Here is an 8,608-nt window from a genome sequence, read left to right on the forward strand (position 1 = left end):
AGCAATGCAATCTCTAGAAACTAGGGGGACTCCCTAGAAACTGTCCTGCTGATAAACTACAGCGCTGTACTGTACCTTTCAGAGAAGACAAGGCAACCCTTTCGGTTTTGCAAGAGCAGAACAATGAGGTTATAATTCATCATCTGGCACTGGAATCTTTTCAAGGAGTGAAGGGTCCTGCGAGGACATCTAGATTAGTGGCCCAGAGTAGCCACCTCATCTGCTGTTCCAGCCAGGCAGCCAGCCAAACTCTTCTCCAAATGGCTTCCATCCTCAAAGTCTTTCCCAGATCACCAGAGGAGCCTCACAATAGTGCTCCATCAAGCCCTGTCACCTGTATGGCCCCCTGAATGAGGTTGCAAAGATGACCCTCTCACCCACTGCACAGGCAGGGAGAGCCACAGCACCAGTCAGCAACTGCAGGTATTAAGTGCCAGTCTCGAAAGGGGGGAGAACGACTCAGGACTGATGAAGTGTGGTGGGTAGCAGCACATACCCATGCACAGTCCTAGTGCTCACAGTGAGCCTTGCAGCACCTTCTCACTCAGGCTGCAATCCTATCCACACTTTCCTGGGAGTAAGTCCCATTGACTACAATGGGACTTCTGAATAGACAAGCTTTGGATTGGGCTCCAAGGCTGCAATCCTATCTACACTTTCTAAGGAGTAAGCCCCACTGACAATAATGCAACTTACTTCTGAGTAGACATGCACTAGACTGGGCACAATCCTATCCACACTTCCCTGGGAGTAAGCCCCATTGAGTATAACGGGACTTTCTTCTGAGTAGACATGCCTAGGCTGGGGCTCCAAATCTCCCCAGTCCCGGGCCAGGTACAAAGCAGATTCTTTCCAGTCAGGAAAGCGGCGGCGGCAGTTCAGGCAGCCAAAGGTGCCCGGCTCAGAGCCCCATCCTAGGCGTGTCTACTGAGGTAAGTCCCATTCTAGCCAGTGGGGCTTACTCCCAGGAAAGTGTGGATAGAATTGTATCCTCAGAGCCCCATCCTACGCCTGTCTACTCAGAAGTGTCCCGTTACAGTCAACAGGCTAAGACTGTGGCCGGAGACCGGTCGCTCTCGGAGTTCTCCGCGCGTGCTGCGGGGCTGGGGCTGTCCGTGACGGCAGGAGGAGGAAGACTTTGGCAAGTGGCGGGCGCGAGGGACCTCTGCTGCCTGCATCCCCGGAGGCGCGGCAGGACTGCGCGGGGCGGGGGGCTCCGGGACCACCAGAGGGAGGACGACGCTCGGCCCCTTCCCGACGGTTATAAAGCGGGACGGCACTGCCGGCAGCTCAGAGCGGCGCCTGCAGGCAGGCAGTGGAGGGGCGCGCCGTCCCGCTCCCGCCTTCCAGCCAGGGCCCCGAGGAAGGCTCGCCTCCTCCTCCCCCGCCCAGAGCGGCCCCGGGCAGGCGCTCGCCGAGCAGGGCGGCGATGGGCGCGGAGCGGGGCCCGTCGGGGGAGCCCCGCGGGGGCGCGGCGGGGCCGGCGCTGCTGCTGGCGTGCGCGGCGCTGCTGCTGTGCCTGTGGCGGCGGCGGCGGGGCGCGGCGCCGGCGGGGCGGCCGCTGCCGGGCCCGCCGGGCTGGCCCCTGCTGGGCCACGCGCTGCAGCTGGGCCGCCTGCCGCACCGCACGTTCTGCGCGCTGGCGCGGCGCTACGGGGACGTGTTCGGGCTGCGGCTGGGGCGGCGCCGCGTGGTGGTGCTGAACGGCGAGGCGGCGATCCGGCGCGCGCTGGTGGGGCAGGGCGCGCGCTTCGCGGGCCGGCCCGACTTCCCGTCCTTCGCGCTGGTGTCGGGCGGGCGCAGCGTGGCCTTCGGCGCGTACTCGGAGCGCTGGCGCGCGCAGCGGCGGGCGGCGCAGGCCACGCTGCGCGCCTTCTGCGCGGCGGGCGCGCCGGGCCGGCGGCTGTTCGAGGCGCACGTGGCGGGCGAGGCGCAGGCGCTGGCGGCGGAGTTGGCGCGGCGCTGCGCGGGCGGCGCCTTCGCGGACCCGGCGCCGCTGCTGCTGGCGGCGAGCGCCAACGTGCTGAGCGCGCTGTGCTTCGGGCGGCGCCACGGCCACGACGCCGAGCTGCGCGCGCTGCTGGCGCGCAACGACCGCTTCGGCGCGGCGGTGGCGGCGGGCAGCCTGGTGGACGTGCTGCCCTGGCTGCGCGCCTTCCCCAACCCCGTGCGCCGCCTCTTCCGCGACTTCCAGGCGCTCAACCGCGAGCTGCACGCCTTCGTGCGCGCCCAGGTGGCCCGCAGCCGCGCCTCCTTCCGGCCCGGCGCGCCCCCGCGCCACGCCAGCGACGCCGTGCTGGAGCGCATGGAGCTGGGCGCGGGCGCGCCGCGGGCGCTGCTGGGCGACTGCGCCGACGGGACGCTCACCGACCTCTTCGGCGCCGGCCAGGACACCACCTCGGCCGCGCTGGCCTGGGTGCTGCTGCTGCTGCTGCAGCACGCGCCGCTGCGCCGCCAGCTGCAGCGCGACCTGGACCGCGTGGTGGGGCGCGGCCGGCTGCCCGCGGGCGAGGACCGGGCCGCGCTGCCGCGCCTGGAGGCCTTCCTGTGCGAGGCGCTGCGCTTCAGCAGCTTCGTGCCGCTCACCATCCCGCACGCCACCACCGCCGACACGGTCCTCGACGGCTTCCACATCCCCGCCGGCACCGCCGTCTTCGTCAACCAGTGGTCGGCCAACCACGACCCGCTGCGCTGGAAGGACCCGCACGTCTTCGACCCCGCGCGCTTCCTCGACGCCCGGCAGGGCCTCGACCGCGACCAGGCCGCGCGCGTCATGGTCTTCTCGGTGGGCCGCCGGCGCTGCATCGGCGACCAGCTGGCGCGCCTGCAGCTCTTCCTCTTCACCGCCATCCTGCTGCACCAGTGCGACCTGCGCGCCAACCCCGCCGAGCGGCTCAGCATGGACTGCAAGCACGGCCTGGCCCTCCGGCCCCTGCCCTACACCCTGTGCGCCACCCGCCGTCCGGACGCGCTCGCGGAGGCCGCCCCCGCTGCAGACGCCCTCTAGCCCGGGCCGGTCCACGCTGCAGCACCTGCGCCGGAGGCTGGGACGGGATCCGGCCCTGCCCCTCGTGGCCTCACCGCGGCAGCTGCAGCCCCAGGAAAAGGGGCGGCCGCTCCCTCCCCACCCCAGGGACTTGCTTTAAGGACATCCACAGCATCGCCATCCCTGCAGATGAACCGCTGCGCCTGCAGCCTCCTCTGGGGCGGTGACGTCCTGAGATGACTCTTTGAAACAAGCACATTTTTGAAATGACTATCCACGCTTTCCTGGGAGTAAGCCCCATTGACTCGAATGGGGCTTACTTCTGAGCAGACATGCGTAGGATTGTGTTTGCTTGCCAGAAAAAAAAAGCTCTTTTCCAGGCTCTCCTTTCTTCCACGTTATTTTTGTTCAGGAGTTTGCTGGTCGGTGGCGTAGCTGGAGGGGGGCGGAGCAGTCAGGCAGAGAGGGAGGCTCAGCAGGGCGGGCAAGCAACCCTTCCCTTAGGAGCCATTCCCGGTGTGGGGACCATATACAGAGCCATGCCGGGAATGGCTCCAAAGGGAAGGGTCGCTTGCCACTGACCCTCCCCACCGGACTGGCTGCTCCACCCCCCCTCCAGCTACACCACTGTTGCTAATCATCTTTGCTGCTGCTCCTTCTGAAAGAGGAATTTGGGGCCATACTGTGTGAGAAATGCCTGTTTTGTTAATATTTCTTTGACAGCTCAAACTACACATATAAAACACACACAGTTCCTAAGGAAAAGCAGCTTTGGGAGAGGGTGTTTGGAGAGGAGCAGTTGTGGATGGATGCTTACCCTCTTTCCCCTCCTTTCTGCCATAACTCCTCCACCTGCCTCACTATCCCTGGGGTTTCACACACATAAACTGTCTGAAACCTGGAAAGCTCCAGGATGGGTGATGGGGGGGGGAGGGATGATAGTGGGAAAGTGCCCAGGAGGGACTAGTTAAGTCCCCATTCCTTGCTGTTTGTCTGCTTCAAACCAGCCCACCAAAAGCAGCTTTTTCTTAAAAACAGCAGCCTTAAGGGGGTTTGCAACCCATAATTGTGCAATGCAGCACCATCCTGCTGATGACAGAAGACAGTTGCTATATGGGCATATTCATAGGGAGGGCTAAGCCTGCTTTTCTAAGAGCTGCTCAGAGAAAAGCTGGCTTGGACCTCCCTATGAAGATGCGCTCATATAGCAGCCATCTTCTGTCATCATCTTTCATCAAGCACAGTAGCCACTGACTAGTCTTAGTAAATTTTGTCATTTCTCATTAAAGTAGAAATGTAAATGCCGATGTGCTTGATCAGTGAATGGATTTGGGATCTTGTTGCCGTTCCTAATCAGGGAGCCAGAAATATTTTTGGCTGTATTCCTGGCATTGACTTGTAGAGAAGTTGTCTTCCTCCTATTTTGAATCAGTGGTTCCTACTTCAAAGTGCAACCCAGTAGTAGCAAATGTTCAATAAAATTTTACCAAGTGAGTAGTTAGAAATGGCATCCAAAAGACTACTGTGTTTTTACATGAAGCATCATATAGAATTTAGACACTTGGGCTACATTCCTAAACAGACATTTAATCCAATGGGACTTAGTTCAGAGTAGACATGCATAGGATTGCACTGTTAAAACTGCTCACAGAGAGGCTGTCATAGGGTTGTAGTTATCACAGTAGACAGAGCTTCAATATTCAAAGCCAGTTGTAGAATAACTATGGACTCCTGTGGAGTAAGGAGTTTGGTGTGTGGCATCTGGGAAGTAAGCCTCTCTGAATACAACAGGACTTATTTCTGAGTAGGTGCACCTAGGAGTGCACTGTCCTTTAATCAGCAGTTACAGGCTTTCTATATTTACAAAATATCCCACCATCCCCTACCTGGCATGAAGTCTTCACATATAGCGGGGCATGGGAGTGATGCCCATCTCCCAAATATCACATTATGGTCAGTCCACTGTTATGGGTAGACCTTATGATCAGCCCACCCTTTTTGGGTATCAGATATAGCACATATATACATAGTTTTGCATATGGAGGGGAAATGAGGAGGGCAGCCCAAATCATTCTCAGACCTCCCCACATACCAGATCTGTAGGTGGAAAGAATACAGTGTGAACAAGCACTTTGGAGCGGGGAGGGGGAAGTTTAGGACTGTTTGCAGTGAGAGAAAGTAATGCTAGGCAATCTCAGCTCTATAGCTGCCTACTTTTCCCTTACTGAGACTGCACCAGTCAGAAGAATTTAACTGGTGCCACAGCTTCCATGCATTCTTTATATCCATCTAATATGCTGCATATTTAGAGAGGTGGTTTTAGCCTGAATAATCAAGTATATTTGTGAATAAAGAATTTGGTATTTCTCTATTGCCACGATTGGATGAAGATCTCTGTTCCATAGATGGTATTTTTATCTTCTTTTTTGTATGCTATTGTAATAAGTATTATTTCCGCGTTTCTTCATGTGTCTGTTTTCTCTGAATAAAGATTTTGAGTCAATTGTTTGCATTCCTGCAGGAGTGAGGAGGGAAAAAGGGTGCAACCCAGACACAGAATAGAATTTTCAGAGTTGCAGAGGAGACCTGGGAAGCCAGGCAAAGCATTTAAAATGATAACATCCTATACAGTGAAACTATAGTGGTGTAACTGTTTGGACCATCTGAAGGGGATGCTCTCCCTGTAAACTTGTTACGTGCACGTGTGTGTGCATGCGTGCCTGCGTGAGTGAGAGAGATTAGACATTACCTTAAAAGCATGCCTGTTTTGTTTTGTAATATAGCATGGGGGATTGATTGAGATTGGGACAGTGGTTTTTTTTTAACCCTTTGCCTCCACCATAGTCCTTCCCCCCCCCCCCCATATTTGACTTGTGGAGAAAGTTCCAACTAGCACCTATGAGAGCTTTTTCCTCAGGTCACATAGCACGCATAGGGGTGAAGGTGCCTGGTCCAATCATTGTTGGTTTTTAGGAAAGCATGGAAGACCCGCCTCTTTCAGCTGGCATTTTATTATTATTATTATTATTATTATTATTATTATTATTATTATTATTATTATTATTATTATTATTATTTATAAACAGTATTTATATACCGCTTTTCAACTAAGTTCACAAAGCGGTTTACCAAGAAAAATCAAATAACTAAATGGCTCCCTGTCCCAAAAGGGCTCACAATCTAAAAAGATGCAAAAGAATCCCAGCAGACAGCCACTAGAACAGACACTGCTGGGGTGAGGTGGGCCAGTTACTCTCCCCCTGCTAAAAAAAGGAGCACCCACTTGAAAAAGTGCCTCTTACCCAATTAGCAGGGGTTTTATTTATTTCTTCGCTGTCTTTAGCTTGTTTGATAATTAAAACAAGCATGACCTAAACTGGAATATAACAGCAAAAACGAGGTTTAGGTCATGTTTGTTTTAATTATCTTGTTGTAAACTTATCTAGGTAGCCCCTTCAGAGGCAAAAGGCAGGCTATAAATGTTTTCAATGACTAATATTGGAAGAGTCTCTTACCTAAAGGGTGTGTGCAAATTTAGGGCCCAATCCTATCCAATTTTGCAGGGCTGGTACAGCTATGCCAATGGGGTGTGCACTGCATCCTGTGGTAGGGAGGCAGTCTTGGAGGCCTCATCAAGGTATGGGAACATTTGTTCCCTTACCTTGGGGTTGCATTGCAGTTGCACCAGTGCTGGAAAGTTGGATTGGATTGGGCCCACAAGAGGCAGACTGCAAATCCTCTACATATTTTAGGAACCAGATAAATTGTTCCTAAAATACAGGCCAAATGCTAACCAACTTGATTCATCTCAATTGTAGAAATAAACCTATTGCCTCTGAGGAATCTGGTCCCACAAAAGTGTGCATGTTTGTTTTTTTTCAATTTGCCCTTTTTTTGCTGGTCTAAAAAGTCAAAACTGAGTTTTAAGATTACACAAAACAAACATAGAATTGTACAATTGCATACAAGTTGGGTGATCATTACCACACACATACACTCCAACATCCATACTTCCTAGAGAACCTGCACTGCATTAATTGGACTCCAGCATTTTGATGTGATCTAAACATCCACTCAGTGGCCTAGTTTACACAACCAAACACCAGTTGTGGTGATGAAATAGCAAGTTATATATCTTACTTTGGGCATATAAAAACTCCCAGGGATTAAGTACTTGGCACTTTAAAAAACCAGCAGTCACATAAAGTCAGATTATGCTGCTTCTGGTTACTATCCCTTTGCAAATGGTAGCATCAGTACCAACAGACACTGGTGTTCCTTTACAATTCCTCGTGCAAAACCATACATTGTGGGGGTAGTTTGTCAAAACAGTCAGAAATGGGGAGATTTGAGCTTACCTGTGAATTCCACTTCTTGGTGGTCTCCATGGAAGGGTCAGTCCTTGTCATCTGGGAAACTCCTCCCTTGTAACCTGGCAGGTCAGGTTACAAAGTGTGGGGAGGAACTCCCTTGATTCCCCCGACTACTTAAACCTCAATTGCCCCTCTCCAGATCAGTTCTGTCTTGGACTTGCTAAGGTAGATTTCTGTCTTTGAGTTCCAGTGTGTTGAAAGGCCATCCAGCTGGACTCTGACAACTTAAATCTAAAACCATTCTGGACCAAGAAAGACTAGGACCATACTGTACCCCAGTTCAGGGACCTAAGGAGGACCTTTCAGGGATTTTTTGTCCTGATCTTCTACCACCCCATTGTTTGGAGTTTGTTTTTATTTTTTTCATATGCTTCATACTGTGTGGGTTGGTGGACTGACCCTGCCAAGGAGACCACAGAGAAGAGGGATTCACTGCTAAGTTCAAATTTCCCCATTCTCTGGGGGGATCTCCATGGCAGGATTAGCGCTTCTCATCAGGGAAATGCCCAAGCCATGCCTCCTCAAGGGTGGGAGCTGCCCGAAGTATCTTAAACTATGCTTAGTAGCACGCAGCCAGCAAAGGCAGCATCCCTGGAATGTAGGAATCTACCTTGTAGTGCTTTATGAAAGTATGGGGGGAACTTCAGGTGTCCACTCCACACCCCACCTCCAAGGATGGAAATGCCCTGAATGTTGCAGAGGTAGCAGCACTCCTTAGTGAATGAGCATTTGATGGGTCACTGTGAGATACAGGAAGCTGGACTAGATGGGCCTATGGCCTGATTCTTATGTTCTTATTAGCAGCTATGCCCAAGGCGGCTCCATCCTACAAGCCCTGAAGGCCTCTACTTTCACCTTGCCTCGCTTACCCATCTGGAGATGGTGGATCGCAAAAAGTCCCTGATTGCCTTGTATGACACAAATGTAGCTTCCGTGTGTCTGAAGGTAGAGATTCTGGAGATATAAAAAACTCACCACCCTGTACACAGCCAAAGGGTACCAATCCTGCTCCCCAGGATAAGAAGGGTTTGGGTAGAAAGACAGCCTCTTCGGATCTGTGGAACACAGAATTAATCTTGGGGAGGAAGGTGGGATTGGTGTGGAGAAGAATCCTGTCCTCCTGAAACAGACACAGGTCCTAGCTATAGAAAAACCAGCCATTTCAGACACCCATCCAGCTCATGTTATTCCCACTAAAAAGGCAGTTTTCTGGGAAAGAATCTGTAAAGAACAGGTAGCCATGTTCTCA

The 8,608-nt window shown here is 53.3% G+C and overlaps 1 pseudogene; it reads left to right on the forward strand.

Annotated features, from left to right (window-relative positions):
* Nucleotides 1-1,429: 1,429 nt before the first annotated feature.
* Nucleotides 1,430-3,007, forward strand: LOC136636575 (cytochrome P450 1B1 pseudogene; annotated as a pseudogene).
* The last annotated feature ends 5,601 nt before the right edge of the window (nt 3,008-8,608 follow it).

The sequence above is a fragment of the Tiliqua scincoides genome, chromosome 1 (genome assembly GCF_035046505.1).
Source record: "Tiliqua scincoides isolate rTilSci1 chromosome 1, rTilSci1.hap2, whole genome shotgun sequence".
Taxonomy (NCBI): domain Eukaryota; kingdom Metazoa; phylum Chordata; class Lepidosauria; order Squamata; family Scincidae; genus Tiliqua; species Tiliqua scincoides.